The following is a 19362-nucleotide window of genomic DNA, read 5'->3' as shown; positions in this document are numbered from 1 at the left end:
GGGTGTGTGTGTGTGTGTGTGTGTGTGTGTGTGTGTGTGTGTGTGTGGCAGGGTTCAGCAGAGGCAAAGCCCTTACTCAGGCTGTTAAAGTCTCCCTCAGCCCAGGCCCACACAGCACTCAGCACTCCTGTGGGTAAGGCATTAAGAAGTCACTGGGCAGGTGTGTGCTGCTGGAACTGAGTCCAAAAACGAAATAGGGAATGTGTAGGGACCTCAGGGAAACACTCCGGCCCTCCCCCCAACCCCCTCACCACACGGACAGCGAAGGCTTCACACACGTGCAGATTGGGCAACCTGGATCCCATAAAAACCTCATTACCTCATTTCTACAGGAAAATATGGTTTCTTCAGAAGAGCCTCTTAAGGTTCTCAAGGCTTTCTGTAAAAATCCTTAACGATAAACGCAAGTTGGTTGTGTCTGTTTTCATTCCTCCTTGTTTTATGAACCAAATATGGCCTCTGTGGATTCTAAATATTTAACTTTAAGGTTTTATTTCCAATAAAATCATCTTTGATCATCAGCTCAATATCAACCATCGGCGAGCAATAGATTTCATAAAACACAGTTCAATCTGGGCATTAAAAGAAAATATTTCATTAGCAGGGATTGGTAGGTTAGAGCTATAATTCCCCGGACCCAGAAGGCCAAGGTAGGAAGATGGCTGAAACTGGAGATAAACCTAGGATTCAAACTGAGTTCCTAAGCTACATAGCAAACCCTGTTGCAAAGAAAAGCAAATACCAAACACCTGTAATGCTGGCCATCAGAGAGGCTGAGGGGGCAATCACTGAGGCTGTAATGCTGGCCATCAGAGAGGCTGAGGGGGGCGATCACTGAGGCTGCAATGCTGGCCATAAGAGAGGCTAAGGGGGCAATCACTGAGGCTGCAATACTGGCCATCAGAGAGGCTGAGGGGACAATCACTGAGGCTGCAATACTGGCCATCAGAGAGGCTAAGGGGGACGATCACTGAGGCTGCAATGCTGGCCATCAGAGAGGCTAAGGGGGCAATCACTGAGGCTGCAATACTGGCCATCAGAGAGGCTAAGGGGGACAATCACTGAGGCTGCAAGTTTGAGACCATTCTGGGTGACAGAGAAACATTGTACCTCGAAGAAATAAGGAGAAGGAGGGAGAAAACGGGAAGAAATACAGTATTCAACCCCCTGCATTACACAGAAAGAGAGAGAGGAGAAAGAAGGAGAGAGAGAGAGCGAGCCTATATTCCAGAATTGTTTTTATTTTTGTTTGGCTGCTGTTTCATGTCTGTCTCGTGGGTTTTGCTTTTGTTTTGTTTCTTTTTTTTTTTTTGTCATGTATACTATTTTAATGTATTGCTATTTTAAAACTGAGACAGCTAACATTTATATAAATATCTGTTGTTTGGAAATAATATTTGAATGTTGATGCTGATTTAGCTAACTGAATACTCTGCTAATTTGAACCACATTAAGATTAATTTAGACCACATTAAGATTAATGATACAGCTATTTAATATATCATATTGGCTAACTAATATTTGAAAAATAGGTATTTTTTTTCTGAACAGCCTGTTGGGAAAAGTGCGCTGACTGTCTTACAGCCATGTCACTCTCCTAGCTTGTGATGATTAAACCCCCTCATAAGGGATTAAGAAGCCCTCAAACCACAAGTTTAGTCACACCAACTTCTGTCTCCCATTTCTGCATGTCTACTTCCAACCATCGTTTCTCTCAGTCTCTCAAAAATAAAAACTATCAAAGTTTCCTGAAAGGCTCGGCAGTTTTTTGGAGTCTCTGAATGATTACAGCATTCCTCAAATCTGCTTCTTCCAATGTGAGCGTCTCATCCAGAAATCTGAGGAAAGGCAGAGCTGCCGCCGGGCGAAGGGAGGGCTTCTCTGAAATCCTTGGGATTTTTCTATGAAGTCTTTGGTGTGGCTCACCCTATGAGAAACGTTAAATCTTTGGACAGTCCTTTCCACCTTGGCTAACCAGATCTGGATCCTGGTAATGGGCTCCAAGTTGTTCAGTGAGACAGCAGACAAAGTCCTTTTATTGTCAACTTCAGCACTCTTTGCTTTTAGAAACGATTCTTGGTGTAGCACTTCCTAGACTGTGGCCCTGTCCTGAGAAACGCTGGAACACAGGCTTTGGAGACATACACACTTCATTAGGTTTTTATCTTCACCTTTAACATCCACCTCCTCTTTATCAAAAATTCCCTACAATTCTGAGGGTAATTCCCCTTTTTGATAGAGTTGAGAAACTGCTGACTTGCACCATCAGAGTAAACTCCTAAAGTCATCATTCACAGTGAATCCATTTTTCCACAATTTTATATTTACATCTACCATTCTTCTTTTATACTGTCAAGATTATCTATTTCTTTTATTCTCTTTCTGCTACTCAGGGCACGGCCCTACAGCCTCGGCCTCGGTTCCCGGGGGCCTGCAAGCACTGCCACCGCCACCGCTGGACTGAAGCCCCTCAGGCCGGGAGCACCAGGAAACTCACTCGCTCGCTCGCTTGGGACCAGTGGCCTCATCGCACCAGGACGCTCTGCCTGGTTTTGTTTCTTTTCAAGACAGTGTCTCATTACTTAACTCAGGCTGGCCTGGAACTCACAGTCCTGCCTCAGCTTCCCAAGTGCTTCAGTTTCAGATATGAGGCACCATGCCCAGCTCACATTGAGTTGGCTACCCCACCCTCCAGGGTAAGTATTGAACCCAGGGGCCTTAGACATTCTAGGCAAGTACTCTACCACTGAGCTACATTAATTCTCATTTAGAGAATGGGTCTGGAGCTGAGCCATATACATAGCTGGGGCTTCGATCATCTGCATCATATAAAAACGCAGGACACCGGGCAGTGGTGGCACACGACTTTAGTCCCAGCACTTGGGAGGCAGAGACAGGTGGATTTCTGAGTTCAAGGCCAGCCTGGCCTACAGAGTGAATTCCAGGACAGCAAGAGCTATACAGAGAAACCCTGTCTTGAAAAAACAAACAAACAAACAAAAATGGCAGGACACACCTATAAACTCATCACTCAGAAAGTAGAGATTGGAAGACAAGAATTCAGTAAAACACACTTTTATTAAACCATGAGTTAGGCAGAGCTCAGCAGTGTTAGACACTAAAATAGAACACTTAGCATCTGGCCTCTAGTAGTTCCCAAGTCACTGAAGGAGAAAAGGCACACATATGAACCTAGACCATAGTTTTGTGGTAGTATCCATGCCCAGTTTGCACAAAGCTCTGAATTCAATCTCAGGCAATGAAACTGATGATGATGATGATGATGATGATGATGATGATGATGATGGTGGTGGTGGTGGTGGTGGTGGTGGTGGTGGTGGTGGTGGTGGTGATGATGGTGATAGTGATGATGACGACGACGACGACGACTACGACAACAACAATGGAAGAAGAGGAGGAGGAGGAAACCTAAAGATGAAGAAGCATTTAAAAGTGAGAATGTAGCCGGCGGTGGTGGCGCACACCTTTAATCCCAGCACTTGGGAGGCAGAGGCAGGTGGATTTCTGAGTTCGAGGCCAGTCTGGTCTACAGAGTGAGTTCCAGGACAGCCATTGCTATACAGAGAAACCCTGTCTCGAAGGAAAAAAAAAGTAAGAATGTGTGTGGTGGAAACCTAGCTGACCAGAAACAACCTGATGTTAGCTTTCAAAGTGAATCTTTTAAAATAAACAACTTTAAGTAATAAAAAGAAAGAAAGAAAGGAAAGAAAAGAAGAAAAAAGGAAAGAAAAAAGAAAAGAAACAGCTGCCTAGAAGGTATAATTGGGAGAGGGTGTTTCTCCACCCTGTTTGTTTTAGCATCCATCAAACAAGCAAAAACAATGTCTATCAGTAGGCTGCTAGTCATCTGGTTATCCACAGGGAGCTAGCCTGAGATATTCACACTTGTAGTAGCCTTGGGCTTAGAAGCCCTAAGCCTCCTTCTGATCTCTAGACTCTTGCCTGCTCTACCTTAACACATTTAATACAGTTTCCCACTATGCTTAACTTCCTCCTTGAGCCCAGGTTTATGTCTCAAGAGAATGTTATTCTTTCAATTACTATTTTTTTTTTTAATTTTTTTTATTTTTTTGGTTTTTCGAGGCAGAGTTTCTCTGTGTAGCCCTGGCTGTCCTGGAACTCACTCTGTAGACCAGGCTGGCCTCGAACTCAGAGATTTGCCTGCCTCTGCCTCCCAAGTGCTGGGATTAAAGGCATGCGCCACCACCGCCTGGCTCAATCACTATTTATTGACAGCCTGTTCAGTATTGGGCTCTCGGGTTAAAAAAAAAATTATTTGTTTCAATTCTTAAGGTATTCACCTTTGGTCCCCACACAAAGCTCTGGTGTGTGATTAATACCGTCTTGTGATGATTATTGATTAGAAGTCTCACAGTGAGACTTGAGCCTAGTGACCCAGTGACTAACGAAGTCAGCTACCTGAGTTCAAATCCTCACTCTGCCTAGTGTTTGATCTCAGACAAGCTACTCTGCCTCTCTGCACTGATCTCTTGGCTTTGCTGTGAAGCACTTGCCGTATAGGCTCAATCAATAGCAGCTGTTTTTAGACAGGAACCATCTCACCTTTGCTCACCACTGTCTTCCTTGCCCAAGTGCTTAGTGAATCAAATTTGCTTATTTTCGTGACACACTAGGATATAGAATAAATACGAATGGTCTATTTCTCTTAATTTTTTTTTTGAGGTTTATTTTTATTGTGTGTGGGGGGGTATATTTTGTCTGCATTTACATCTATACACCGTGTGCATGCAGTGCCTACAGAGACCAGAAGAGGGCGTCAGAACTCCTGGGACTGGAGCTACTGAGCGTTGTGAGAAGTCAAGTGGATGCTGGGAATGGAAGTCAGGTCCTCTCCAAGTGCAAGCAGCCAGAGCTCTTACCCACTGAGACATCTCTCCAGCCCCACACCATTGAATTGTTTAACTCATTTAACAAAACTCCGAGTTTCTGTTCAGGATCAGTGCTCAGGATTAAGGGAAGAGAGAATACAAAGAACAACAAATCAGAGCGTCTAATCCTGGCTGGAAAGATGACTCAACACTGCGCTGTTCTCAGAGTATGTGGACTGGGTTTCCACCGCTGCTGCTGACGCTCAGAACTGCCTGAAACCCTACTGCCAGGAAGCTCCACATGTTCTTTTGTCATCAGGCATACATGTTGTGACCATACATACATGCAGACACATAAATTTTCTTTTAACCTTAAAAAAACAACTAGTCCTGTTGGGTGTGGTGATACATACCTGTAGTTGAAGTAATTGGGAGACAGTGGGATCGGGAGCTTAAGGCTAGAGTTGGCTACAGAACAAATTTGAGGCCTATAAGGGCTAAATAAAACTGTCTCCCTCTCCCTCCAACTCCACTTCCCCCACGCACGCACGCACGCACGCACGCACGCACGCACACACACTGCGTATGGAAATGGCTTTGGTGCATTGGAATGTGACAGTGGTAAAGGACAAGTTAGCCTCTGGTAAGAGAGTAAGGCAGAGTGGCTCACAAGTTTGAAGAAGGTAGTAAAGTCATTTACTTAGAAATGGCAAAGGCGGAAGCTATGCAATTGCCCAGATAGGGTGGAGCCAGCACAAAGCCTGGAGGTTGGTATGTGTGTATGTATCCTACAGGGGATCTAAAACCTGGAGGCTGGTATGTGTGTATGTATCCTACATAGGACCTAAAGCCTGGAGGCTGGTGTGTGTGTATGTGTCCTACATAGGACCTAAAGCCTGGAGGCTGGTATGTGTGTACGTGTCCTACAGAGGACCTAAAGCCTGGAGGCTGGTATGTGTGTATGTGTCCTACAGAGGACCTAAAGCCTGGAGACTGGTATGTGTGTATGTGTCCTACAGAGGACCTAAAGCCTGAAGGCTGGTATGTGTCCTACCAGGACATAGGACCTAAAGCCTGGAGGCTGGTATGTGTGTATGTGTCCTACAGAGGACCTAAAGCCTGGAGGCTGGTATGTGTGTATGTGTCCTACAGAGGACCTAAAGCCTGAAGGCTGGTATGTGTGTATGTATCCTACAGAGGACCTAAAAGCAGAGGAAGAGGGGAAAGAGCAGGGCCTGATGTCAGAGAGTTGGGGTGGGGTAAGAAGGGCACAAACTAAGTAGGGCTTTATAGACACAGACCGTTGTGAGGTTCTAGGCAAATGGGGACACAGCTCAGTCACCACACTCTTGCTGGTGAGGCTGCATTCAGACACTAGCATAGGAAAAAGTAGACTTTTTAAAGAGATTGGTTGCTTCCTATTGATGAAAGTGAAGCCCTTGATGAAGGGTGGGGGCAGGGGGGATAAGATCTGTAAGAGATAGATGATAGACAGACAGGCAGGCAGGCAGACAAGCCGACAGAGGGTGTAGGAGGTGTTTAAAAATCTACATAGAAGCCAAAGGGTAGTGGCTCATGCCTTTAATTCCAGTCCTCAGGAGGCAGAGACAGGTCAGTCTCTGTGAATTTGAGGCCAACCTGGTCTACAGATCAAATTCCAGGACACAGAAAACCCAGTCTTGGGGGAGAAAAAGGAAAAGAAAGAAGAATCCATGTAGAACAAGGCATGATAGCATGGATCTGCCCTCCTGGCATTCAAGAGGTGAACACAAAGTTTCGGCTAAAGGCCAGGCTCGGGTACACAACAACTTCGGACTCACTTTGCTGCTGTTCTCTTTAATTCTGTTTTGTTTCTGTTTTAATAAATTGGGTGAAGAGGGGAGATCAGTCAGGCAACTATTACAATAAACAGCTAAAGGCACTGGAGGTTTGGAGCACAGTTGATTATTTATTTGGTCAGCTGGTATGTGTTTTTGAAGGTATTGCCATCAAGACCAATGGCAGTAATACAAGCTAGCCAAGCATGTCTCCAAGACTTCTGCCTCCTCCCAATGAAAGGATGAAGCTGACATCAACCCAAGTAGAGGACACCTTGCATGAACAGAACGGACAGCAAAGGGATCCCACGTTCAAATCTGAACATGTCATATTGGAGACTTCTGTTAGGCTTCCAAGTAGTGTTGTGTGAGGTCGTCTATGTCTGACTGGCAGCTCCCCGGTGACATGTACAGGGCATCAGGGCTGGGACTATGGCACAGGTCAGAGAGGCTGAGTCAGTCACAAAGGCACACCTTGGGAGGAACAGGAGTGGGTGAAACAGGGAAGGACATGGCAGATGAACTCCCCTGGCTGGCTCTTTAATTTTCCATGGTCCATACCAAGAAGGCACATGGGGTGCGTGGATTCCTGATACCATGTCTGTAGAGATGAGAGAAATACAAAGAAAATGTAGAGAGCTACTCTGGAGGCTTGTCTGTGTATTCTTGTGGGGGTCCCCTGATCACTGTGACCTCCGTGATGAGCTTGGCCTTATGTGTTAGCTTTTGCCCTTTCATGAGAGCAGTATGGGGGTGGTACCAAGACCACTTGCTCTTTTCCTTTTCTTGCACTTTCTTGGCACATCTTTACAGACCTACCTGCTGCAATGGTATTTCTATGTGTCAAGGGGTCCTTAAGATGCCAGCTTCTAACTAGAAAGCCGCTTTGCACTTGCTTGTTCCATTCGATGTAGAGTTTTACCCATTCTCATGGGAAAAATGTCACACATGAAAGACAATTGAAAAGGGGACTGGAGAGATGGCTCAGCAGGTAAGAGCACCAACTGCTCTTCCAAAGGTCTTGAGTTCAAATCCCAGCAACCACATGGTGACTCACAACCATCCGTATTAAGATCTGATGCTCTCTTCTGATGTGTCTGAAGACAGCTACAGTATACTTACATATAATAATAAGTAAACCTTTGGGCTGGAGCAAGCAGGGCCAGAGTGAGCAGAGGTCCTGAGTTCAATTCCCAGCAACCATATGATGGCTCACAACCATGTACTCATGTACATAAAATAAATCTTTTTAAAAAAATTAAAAAGTGGGCAGTGGTGGCACAAGCCTTTAATCCCAGCACTTGGGAGGCAGAGGCAGACGGATTTCTGAGTTCAAGGACAGCCTGGTCTACAGAGTGAGTTCCAGGACAGCCAGGGCTACAAAGAGAAACCCTGTCTTAAAAAAAAAATTAAAAAGAGAAAAAATATAAAAACTAAGTAGACACATTGAAATAGAATGTCATTTTCTGTGGAACTTACACACATGGTGAGAATCTGTGACTCTTACAGGATGTGAGCATAATCTACCCCAGCACAGAGTGACTGGCTTTGCCAAGGAAAGCTTTGCTAAGCCTTAATGGCTTGTCAAACAGTCAGGACTCCTGGATAAAGATGAGAGAGGGGCTGATCCTGAAAGACAGAAGGGCTGAGAGTCTGAAAGAGCTCTACGTGCTGAAAAGCATGGGGGGTCTAAGAATCTGGTCAAGGAAGGGGCAAGAAGAGAAACAGGAAGGTTATAGCTGACTTAGGAGTGACAGTAAGGAAAGAGAGGTAGGAAGTATGGAGAAACCAACACTTCAGCCTGCCTGCTGGGGAAGTGGGAATTTCTGGTCTCTTTGGAGACTCAGTTGTGTCATGTGACGTCTTTCTGAAAACTGTTTTATGAGAGGATGTTTTACTGAGAACAGACACGTGGTTTATTTCTTTCTGGAAGCTACTTGGTGAAAGAGCATATGATCTTTTGCTTGAGTGGACGCTTGAGAGGACATGTGATGTTTGGAAAGAGTGTAAGTGGTAAGTATAACCCAACAGTCCGTGGATGGCACTCTGGCTAAGTGGTAAGTATAACCCAACAGTCTGTGGATGGCACTCTGGCTAAGTGGTAAGTATAACCCAACAGTCCGTGGATGGCACTCTGGCACTGGTTTGCCTTGCTGGTCTTCATTGGGCTTCATCTCGTTGGTCTTCACTGATGACACTCTGGCTTTGGCTCCTCTTGATTTCTTCACTGACTTTGTAGAGAGGAATTCACCAAAGAACTTCTGGAGGTGTTCCAGACTCTAGCCAATCAGCAGAGCCACGCAGAGCCAGAGCCACTGCTGCTGATTCAAGTGAACTGTGCTGTAGACATGAAGATTGGAATGGGCCGGGCAGTGGTGGCACGCACCTTTAGTCCCAGCATTTGGGAGGCAGAGGCAGGCAGATTTCTGAGTTCAAGGCCAGCCTGGTCTACAAAGTGAGTTCCAGGACAGCCAGGGCTACACAGAGAAACCCTGTCTTGAAAAACCAAAAAAAAAAAAAAAAAAATTGGCCAAGGAACTACTTCTAAACAGATCCACAACCCCCTTGTCCTATTAGACATATTCCTCCCCTACCTTTGCTAGGTGGGCTACCAGGGAGGTTGAAGCATTTAAGAACCCTTATTAAAGTAGGTTTTGAAAAATATGGGGGCTGGAGAGATGGCTCAGTGGTTAAGAGCACTGACTGCTCTTCCCAAGGTCCTGAGTTCAAATCCCAGCAACCACATGGTGGCTCACAACCATCTGTGATGATATCTGATGCCCTCTTCTGGAGTGTCTGAAGACAACTACAGTGTACTTACGTATAATAAATAAATACATTTTTAAAAAGAAAAATATGAGCATACATTTTTTGCTCTTTTGCTCTGTGTCATTTAATGTAGGTTATTGGTCACTCTTTTTTATTCTTTCATTTTCTTTCTTTCTTTTTTCCTTTCTTTGTTTCTTTCTTCCTTTCTTTTTTTCTTGAAACAGAGTGTCTCTGTGCAGCTCTGACTGTCCTGCAACCTGCTCTGTAGACTAGGTTAGCCTTGAACTCACAAAGATCTACCTGCTTCCACTTCCCAAGTATTGGGATTAGAAGCATACGCCACCATGATCAGCTAATAAAGGTTATTTGCAGTACTTTAAAGTCATGCTAAGGGGCTGGAGGGATGTTACATGACAGTTAAGAGCACTTGCTACTCTTGCAGAGGACCTGGACTAAGTTCCCAGCATCCACATGGTAGCTGGCAACAATTCATAACTCCAGTTCTAGGACAACTCTCTTCCATAGGCATTGCATCCATACATGTAGGTAATATACTTGTACACATAAAATAAATGAAATAAATCTTTTAAAACTAAAATAAAATAACACTGAAATTGGAGATTCTAATGAGATTAAACACCCATGAGGGCACAGTACATGTTCAACCACTCCTGACTTGCTGATGTCACTCAGTCTCAACCCGAATGACATATTTTTAGCAAAGGCACATTTGTCATTTTGTAGGAACAGCAGATAAAGATCCACAGTGGCCATCTTAATGCATCTGCCAGACTCTCTCAGAACAGTGGCTAATTTCCCAAAGAAGAAACTCATTAGAGGGCTTATTGAAAGGATGGGGGCTGGCGAGATGGCTCAGCAGGTATGAGCACTGACTGCTTTTCCAAAGGTCCTGAGTTTGGATCCCAGCAACCACGTGGTGGCTCACAAACCACCCGTAATGAGAAAAAAAAAAGAAAGAAAGGATGACTGGTTAAAATCTTTTCTCTCCGCCTTATCCAGTTAGTATTCACTTTATTGTGGGCCTTTTCCCTTTTCTTTTCTTCTAGTAATGTTGAAGATCAAATCCAGGGCCTACCACTTGCAGATAGACAGTCTACCAGTGAACTACATCCCAGCCCTTCATTGTTTTGAGACAAGACCTCACTATGTAGTCCAAGAAGGCCTTGAACTCTGCCCAAGTCTCACCTGCTGGATGCTGGGATTAGGGTGGTGAAGGAGCACTCCTGGGTGGTGAAGGAGCATTCCTGGGTGGAGAAGGAGCACTCCTGGGTGGAGAAGGAGCACTCCTGGGTGGAGAAGGAGCACTCCTGGGTGGTGAAGGAACACTCCTGGGTGGTGAAGGAGCACTCCTGGGTGGAGAAGGAGCACTCCTGGGTGGTGAAGGAGCACTCCTGGGTGGTGAAGGAGCACTCCTGGGTGGAGATGGGGGAAGTGTTAGATACTAAAGACACTGCTGATCCAAGTGAAAACAGACACGGCCTCCACATGAATGCTTAACCTTCTCCAACTTGAAGCTAGAGAGATGATTCATCAGTTAAGTGCACTTGTTCTTACAGAGGACCTGAGTTCAGTTCCAAGCACCAACCTAGTGACCGACCACTGGTCAGGTCCCAATACCTACAAGGTAACTCCAGTTCAAGGGGACCAGATGCACTCTTCTGACAGGCCCAGGTAGACACATAGTACACATACATACATTCAGACTACACACTCATACATAATAAATAAATATAATTTTAAATAAACAATTTGCAACTCAAAATTTTCCAACCATAAAGAATGATCAGTGTGGAGCAGATCTACGAATCTAATCATCCCCAGGGTGAGGTCTTGGGACAGAAATGGGAGAGCTGTCAAAAGAGAGCCTGGTTGTTCAGAGTTTGAGGTATTTGTTTGTGGTACTGGAGAATGAGCTCATGCTAGGCAAGTATCTACCATTGAGCTACAGCTCCAGGCTCCTACTATTCTTTCTAATATAAAAAAATAATCTGGGCTGGTGAGATGGCTCAGCAGTTAAGAGCACTGACTGCTCTTCCAGAGGTCTTGAGTTCGATTCCTAGCAACCACATGGTGGCTCACAACCATCTGTAAGGGGATCTGATGCCCTCTTCTGGTGTGTCTGAAGATAGCTACAGTGTACTTATATATATGAAATAAATAAATATATTTTTTAAAAAGGATATGAGATTCATATTAATAAAAAAATAGATAGCTGGGCAGTGGTGGCACACGCCTTTAATCCCAGCACTTGGGAGGCAGAAGCAGGTGGATTTCTGAGTTCGAGGCCAGCCTGGTCTACAGAGTGAGTTCCAGGACAGCCAGGACTACACAGAGAAACCCTGTCTCGCAAAACCAAAACAAAAAACAAAAACAGATAATCTTAGCTGACCTTAGCAGCGTGCATCTATAATGACAGCACACTGGACATAGAAGAATCACAGGATGTTCAAGGCCAGGCTAGGCTGTAGGGTGAATCTGAAGTCAGTTCAAGCTATATAGCAAGAGTCTGTCTCAATAAATAATTAAAATAAAATTAGGAAGATACATGGTGTTGCTGTGAAGTGCAGGCTATCCTGAAACTCACCATTCTCCTGCCTTGACCTCCTCAGTAACTGAGATTTTTTTTTTCTTTCTTAGCTAGTCTTTGTTTTCCAGTTACTCAGTGGAGAAGGTGAGCCTGCTGGCACACCTGACTGCTGCTGAAAGGTAAAGTTTCCACAGAGCTTTCTTCTCAGGGGGCTGCCAGTGGGAGATGGTCAGAACTGGGGTTTGCTGGTACTTAAAAAGGGAGGGAAAAAAGGTTGCAACTGCAAAAATCAATAGATGACTACCTCCTCTATCCCTGCGGCTACGCACGTGGAAATGCCCAGGCAGCACAGCCAGGAGCTGCGCTAACATTAGCTCACTCAAGGAAAATCAAAATGGGCTCTTTAAAGTTGACAGGCATCTTAAAAGCTTCCCCTCCCAAGAGCTCCTTAGAGAGAATGGCATCTAGGCAAGGAAATGGAGAGGAAGGCAAAGCTCTCATCCTCTAGGACTATGGTTGAAATCATCCATCCAATCTCCTCCTTAGGTAAACTTGGCCCTCAGTTCACACACACACACACACACATGTACATATATACACACACACACACTCATGTGCACACATACAAACAGGTACGGGCATGCGGGCATGCACTCACACACACAGACACATACATATACACACACACATGTCATACACACATATGCACACACACAAACAGGTGCAGGCATGCACTCACACACACAAACACTCACACACACACACAAACACACACACACACACACAGAAAATTTCTGTAAAACAGAGAATATACCAGGAACTTGATCTTGATCTCAGGTTCGTTGCATCTGGTGCTGTCTGCCCCAAACCTACTTGTCCAGATGGTTAAAAATCGGCAGCTTCTCAGGGAAGCTCCTGCCTTGAGGACTTCTAACCAGGGACTTCTAACCAATGGTCTGCCACCTTCTGCAGAGACCTATGACTCTAAAACCACCTCTGTTACTCAGCCTTAGCCTTTCCCACTTGAACATGGGGTCTGTGAATGTAAGCCACCAGTCTGCCTGACTTTTTACAAGCAGGATTTTACAAGCAGGATCCATACAGCGCCTAGCCTGAAGTAGGTGTCTAATAAAATCGTATCATCAAAAGAGCAAACATCTGAATCTTAAAAAGGTAGTCAACACTACCTAAAGCCTGAAGAGTGTTTCCCAGTGCCCCACCCCCGCACCACACCCCCTCCCCCAATAAAAGTGAAAAGCAAGCTTGGTGGCAGTTAACCAGAGAATTCAGATGCAAACAACTCACTTTAAATATCTATTCCAAAAGAACATTTAATCTTTCAAGTTCCTCAATTCTTGACATGATTTTAGATGTGCAAATCTGCCTATAAAGGAGGTTTTTTTCCTACCATTAAATAGAATGTATAGGAAGCTCTTGAGTTGGATTGGCTTTAAGCACTTGGCTCAACAGTTCAAACCTATCTGGTGCCACTTGGGCTCAATGAAACTGCTCCGTTTAGGAGTATACTCCTGTTGCTCGGCCCCAGGCAGCTGTCATGGATGGTTCTTTTTAGCTTGCGCCTGAACCACCAGGCAGTCCCTGAACCACCTCATGGCCGCTTCCTCTACTTGCCCACTTTCTCCCTTCGGCTCCTGGGCGGATGGAGCTGCTCCATCGGTGTGGAGAGCGTGGGCAGCCTCCCGTGTATGCCTGCCCAGAGTACCAGGACTCTGGCGGGATGCCTTCCCCTGCCCCTCTATTGTTTACCTATCCATAAACCTGTTCTGACTCTGATGAGCAGCCCTCTGCTAATCTTTTGGTTGTTTTCTTTGTAGTTTTGCATTTGTCTCAAATAACTATTGTTTTGTTTTCTTTTGTTTTGTGTTTTTGAGACTGGAGGCTCACCTTGTAGCTCTGGCTACCTGGAAGGCACCATGCAGACCAGACTGTCCCAGAAATTCACAGCAATCTCCCTGCCTCTACCTCCTCAGTGATGGAATTAAAGGCTTGTGCCACCATGATCATCTCAAATAAATTTAAATTTATTTGCAAATTTAAATATTTTTCATTTTTAACCCTACAGAGAGTTGGCAAGGGATCTTTTTCCCCCTTACTCAACAATTTTGACATTTCAAATTAACAGGTAAGCATTAGTTTGTTTTTCTTTTTTTTTTTTCTTTTTAAAGGTTTGTTTATTTTTATTTATTTATTTTATGTATTTGAGTACACTGTCACTATCTTCAGACACACCAGAAGAGGGCATCAGATCCCATTATAGGTGGTTGAGAACCACCATGTGGTTGCTGGGAATTGAACTCAGGACCTCTGGAAGAGCAGTCAGTGATCTTAACCACTGAGCCACCTCTCTAGCCCTTCTTTTCTTTTCTTTCCTTCTTTCTTTCTTTTTTTCTTTTTTTTTTCTTTTTCTTTTTTTGGTTTTTCTGAGACAGGGTTTCTCTATATAGCCCTGACTGTCCTGGAACTCACTCTGTAGACCAGGCTGGCCTCAAACTCAGAAATCCGCCTGCCTCTGCCTCCCAAGTGCTGGGATTAAAGGCGTGCGCCACCACCTCCCCGCTTCTATTTTATTTTCTGTGAGTCAGGCAATTGGTGGCCCACTCCTTTAATCTCACCACTTGGGAGGCAGAAGCAGGAAGATCTCTGTGAATTCGAGGCCAGCCTGGTCTACAGAGCAAGCCCCAGGACAGCCAAAGCTGTATAGAGAAACCCTGTCTCAACAAACAAACAAAGATTATTTATGTCTGTGCACCAGCTGCATGACTGTTTCTGGTGCCTTGGGTCAGAAGGGGCCTTCAGATCTCCTGAAACTAGAGTTAGAGACAGTTCTGAGCCACCATGTGTGAGCTGGGACTCAAACCTGGGTCCTCTGAAGAGCAGCCACTGCCCTTACCCACTGAGGCATCTCTTTAGTCCCTAGTGGTGTCACGCAGGGCTGGAAACTCAGTGGTTAAGAAGATTCCCTTCCTCCTGCTCTTCCCAGCTCTGGCACCAACTGTTCCTCTCTGAACTTCTCTGAGAGCATGCTTTTGTATCATTTTGCTTTGCTTTAAAAAAAAAAAAAATGTATTATCCCACATATAGATGAGATCTCAAAGTTCTTGTCTTTTTATACTTTATCATTTCTTTTAAAAAAAAATAATAATTTGCTGGGCAGTGGTGGCGCACGCCGCCTTTAGTCCCAGCACTTGGGAGGCAGAGGCAAGCGTATTTCTGAGTTGGAGGCCAGCCTGGTCTACAGAGTGAGTTCCAGGACAGCCAGGGGTACACAGAGAAACACTGTCTCGAAAAACCAAATAAATAAATAAATAATCTATTTGTTTTTACTTTATGTGCATTGGTGATTTGTCTGCATGTCTGTGTGAGGGTGTTGGATCTTGGGAATTACAGACAGCTGTGAGCTGCCTTGTGGTTGCTAGGAATTGAACCTGGGTCCTCTGAAAGAGCAGCCAGTGCTCTTAACCACTGAACCACCTCTCCAGTTTACTTTATCATCTCTTTTTTTTTCCTTTTTCTTTTTTTAAAGATTTATTTATTCATTTTATGCAAGTATGATGTTGCTCTCTTCAAACACACCAGAAGAGGACATCAGATCCCATTACAGGTGGTTGTGAGCCACCATGTGGTTGCTGGGAATTGAACTCAAGACCTCTGGAAGAGCAGTCAGTGCTCTTAACCACTGAGCCATCTCTCCAGCCCACTTTATCATCTCTTTAACAGACAGTCTCCTAAGAATTTTAGTTTCATAGCAAAGCTGGGCAGAGACACAGCCTTCTCCCCTCATTTACCAAAGTCCCTACCCTGGCGGTCCACTGATGTCACCTGACCCAGCATGGACACCAGAGCTCACAGTCTTGGGTCCACTCTTGTACAATCCGTGGATCAGAACAAACGTGTAATGACTTGCAGAACAGTCTCACTGTCCATACAACTCTCTGAGCTTCCCCTGTCCTGGTTCTTAGGAGAGCCAATGACAGAAGCCCGAAACTCCAACACAGCTCCAGGGAAACATGGTGTTCAGACTCAAAGAGCTTTGGGCAAGGTGAGTGAGAACATGCAGGGTCAGGTCGCCTTCTGGTATTTAGCAGCTGCTCCCCCAGGGTTTGAGGCTGTGCGGAGCCACACCAGCAGTTCCTCCCTCCAGTCTTCTCCAGCCTGCCTTATCTAATCACCTTCTTCAGTATTTTCTGTTTTCTCTAGTCCGTGGTCCAGTCTATTAGGCTCCTTCTGATTCCCATTCTTTCTTCCTCTCTACCCATCCATCCTTCAAAAACCAGGCACCTCCACCCAAGCTGCCACTGAATCCTCCAACGCACAATGTTGCCTTCCCTCCATGAACACCGAACACCACCGACTTGCCCTTTGAGCCCTCGGTGACAGCTCCATCCTTAGGCCCTGTTTAGATACTGGATTTTACTGCTAGTTAAATTTTCATATGCACAGGTCTTGCCTCCCTGGCTGAGTTGTAAACACCTAAAACACAATGGCTCTGTTGTCCCCTCTAGGGAACGCGAAGGTCACTGCAATGACACAGATCTCTTGAATGCTTACATCTACCTGGATCTATGGCATTTCTACTGAAAGCAAAGCTCAAAAGACTTTAAAGTTCATCTCTTCATAGTTCAGTGACTGCAACAGAATCCTAAACCTGGGTCTCTCAATTGGTTCCGGCTGACTCGGACTCACCTCCGAGACAGCTCCAAGGCAGCTCCTGAACGGAGAGGCTAGCACTAGGGAACTGAGTCACCTGGAGCTGACATCACCAGGCTTCCTCTGCCTCTACATACAAACTGGCTCACTGTCTCCAAGACCAGTAACTGCAACTGCAGGTGACAGACAGATTTTAAATTGTTGGAATTGTGTATGGCAGAAAGTTTGAACATCTGGGTTTTGGATGGAACCAGCCTGCTGCGCTGGCTTGTCTTCATGATTCTTAGGAAAAAGAACGTATTTTTAAACCAGTGGCTCTCAACCTTCCTAAGGCTGTGACCCTCTAACATAGTTCGTCCATGTTGTGGGGACAACCCCCCAACTATAAAACTATTTCATTGCTATTTCATAATTGTAATTTTGCTGCTGTTAATGGGTCATAATGTAAATATCTGATATGTGACCCACAGGTTGTGAGCCACTTTAAAACCATCTTGGGAGAAATACATTTGAGGTATATTCCATAGATGTGAAAACAACTGAAACAGGAGAACACAGGATTGAGAAAGTGTGTTTGTATAAGGAGGATGGCCTGGCTTGGTCGACAGAGGCCATTTTCTTCTTAAAAGCTGTTTGAGTGCTGTCGAAAGAAACCCTGCTTTTTCAAGCCCATTCCTTAGAAGAAAAGAAAATATGGTTGGTGATCATTAGCCAGCTTTATTTTATTTACTAAGATAAGATTTACAGCTTTGAGTAAGACTAAGCTCGTGCACTACCCACAATTACCTTGTAACCCCAAATATGGTTGCCAAGCATCTTTGTAAATCCTAGACTCTCCAGGAACCATGAAAATTCCAGGCCACCCCTTGTTCCAACAGCCTTAAAGAACCAGCTGAATCACCACTCACTGTGGGAGGTGGAGAGGGTGCCCAGTGGAAAGGTGTTGTGTGGACAATTATTGATAGACACTTTGAAAGAGGAGGGCTCCTTCTGTTTGTCCTCCAACCGTTCACTCTGACACCCAGGATCATCTGTCGCTTTAACACGCTCCAGCAGAGATTACAGGTATGGGCTGCCACACTCAGTTGAGATGGTCGTTATGATTTATTATTATCATTATTATTATTACTATTGTGTGTGAGTGTGCATGTGTGTATATGTGTGTGAAGGAAGCCAGAGGACAACTTACAGAGAGGTTGGGTCTCTCTCCACTCTGTGAATCCTGAGCATTGAACTCGGGTTATCGGAGTTGGTGGCAAGCACTGGGCCATTTTTGTTTAAAGATAGTTGTATCTATTTATACGAAGGGTTTTTTTTTTTTTTTTTTTGGTATGTACTTATTGGTTTTTAGGGTTCTTTTCATATAATATATTTTGATCATATTCTTTTCCACCTCTTCTCAGTAACCACACCCCTCCACACACACCTTCTTCACCAAACTTCATGAGAAGAGAAAGGAATCTATGAGGAAGAGGAAAGAAATAGTTTAAGAACCAAAGGTTGTGGATGTCCAAGGAAAGAGCATCCTCCAGACACAGCAGGACTGATGCTCGTGTGAACTCCCCAACACTGTGACAGAGTATAAAGACCTGCACAGGTTCAAGCCAGACAGAATCCCACCACAGAGAAGGGAAAGTAGATGCAAAGCCCCGCCCCTAACCAAGAGGCCATCTGCAATTGATACCTTCTGGCAAAGAGAAGGGTCAGTTTACCCCAATGGAGTGTCTGTCACCTTGGCTATCAGCCGCACTCCGAGGCAGGCTTCCATGTTTTTGTGTGCTTTGGTTGGCTTGGTTTGGTTTGAGTTTAGTAGTAGTAGTAGTAGTAGTAGTAGTAGTAGTAGGTAGTAGGTAGTAGTAGTTAGTAGTAGTAGTACTAGTAGTAGTAGTAGTAGTTAGCAGTAGTAGTAGTTAGTGGTAGTAGGAGGAGTAGTAGGTAGTAGGTAGTAGTAGTAGTAGTAGTAGTAGTAGTAGTAGTTGTTAGTAGTAGTAGTAGTTAGTAGGAGGAGGAGGAGTAGTAGGTAGTAGGTAGTAGTAGTTAGTAGTAGTAGTAGGAGTAGTAGTAGTAGTAGTAGTAGTAGTAGTAGTAGGTAGTAGTAGTAGTAGGTGGTAGTAGTAGTAGTAGTATGTTTGGATTTTTGTTTTGTTTGAGAAAGATACAGGGTTGTTTCTGAATGCACATACAATAGTAGATAATTCTGTGGGTGGGTGTAAAAAATAAAACAATGATTCATGTTGATACATAAAATCAGACATGTAAATAGGATTAATTAGTTTTCAGGTCCTTAACAATAAATAGAAAACACCAGGTGTGGTGAAGCAGGCCTTTAACCCCAGCACTTGGCAGGCAGAGGCAGGTGGATCTCTGAGAGAACATGTCTCTAACTAAATAGGAATGAAGCTGGGCCAGTAGTACAGAGCTGACAAAATGACTATTCAGAGGTAGAAGTAGGAGAATCACTCAAGTTCAGTTCCAATGTTATCAGCCCACCTTATCTACATTGAGTTCCAAGACATTCCTATCTCCAAAGACCAAAGAATCTAAAACAAACAAAAAAACTGGGGATGGGTTAACAACCAGTTGATAGAATGCTTTGTCTGGCATGCAGGAAGTTCTGGGTTTGATTCCCAGCACTGAAAGTTAATTTACCCAGAAACAACAAAAGAGAAATTACAAGAGAAAATAATAAGTACCAAAAGAAATATATTCA

General features: G+C 44.6%; 1 pseudogene; it reads right to left on the bottom strand.

The window, feature by feature from the left end:
* Positions 1–1738: 1738 nt before the first annotated feature.
* Positions 1739–13659, bottom strand: LOC116069695 (annotated as a pseudogene).
* Between the last annotated feature and the right edge of the window lie 5703 nt (positions 13660–19362).

The sequence above is a fragment of the Mastomys coucha genome, unplaced genomic scaffold (genome assembly GCF_008632895.1).
Source record: "Mastomys coucha isolate ucsf_1 unplaced genomic scaffold, UCSF_Mcou_1 pScaffold1, whole genome shotgun sequence".
Lineage (NCBI taxonomy): Eukaryota > Metazoa > Chordata > Mammalia > Rodentia > Muridae > Mastomys > Mastomys coucha.
Note: the sequence above shows the minus strand (reverse complement) of the source record. Positions and strands in the feature narration are given on the sequence as shown.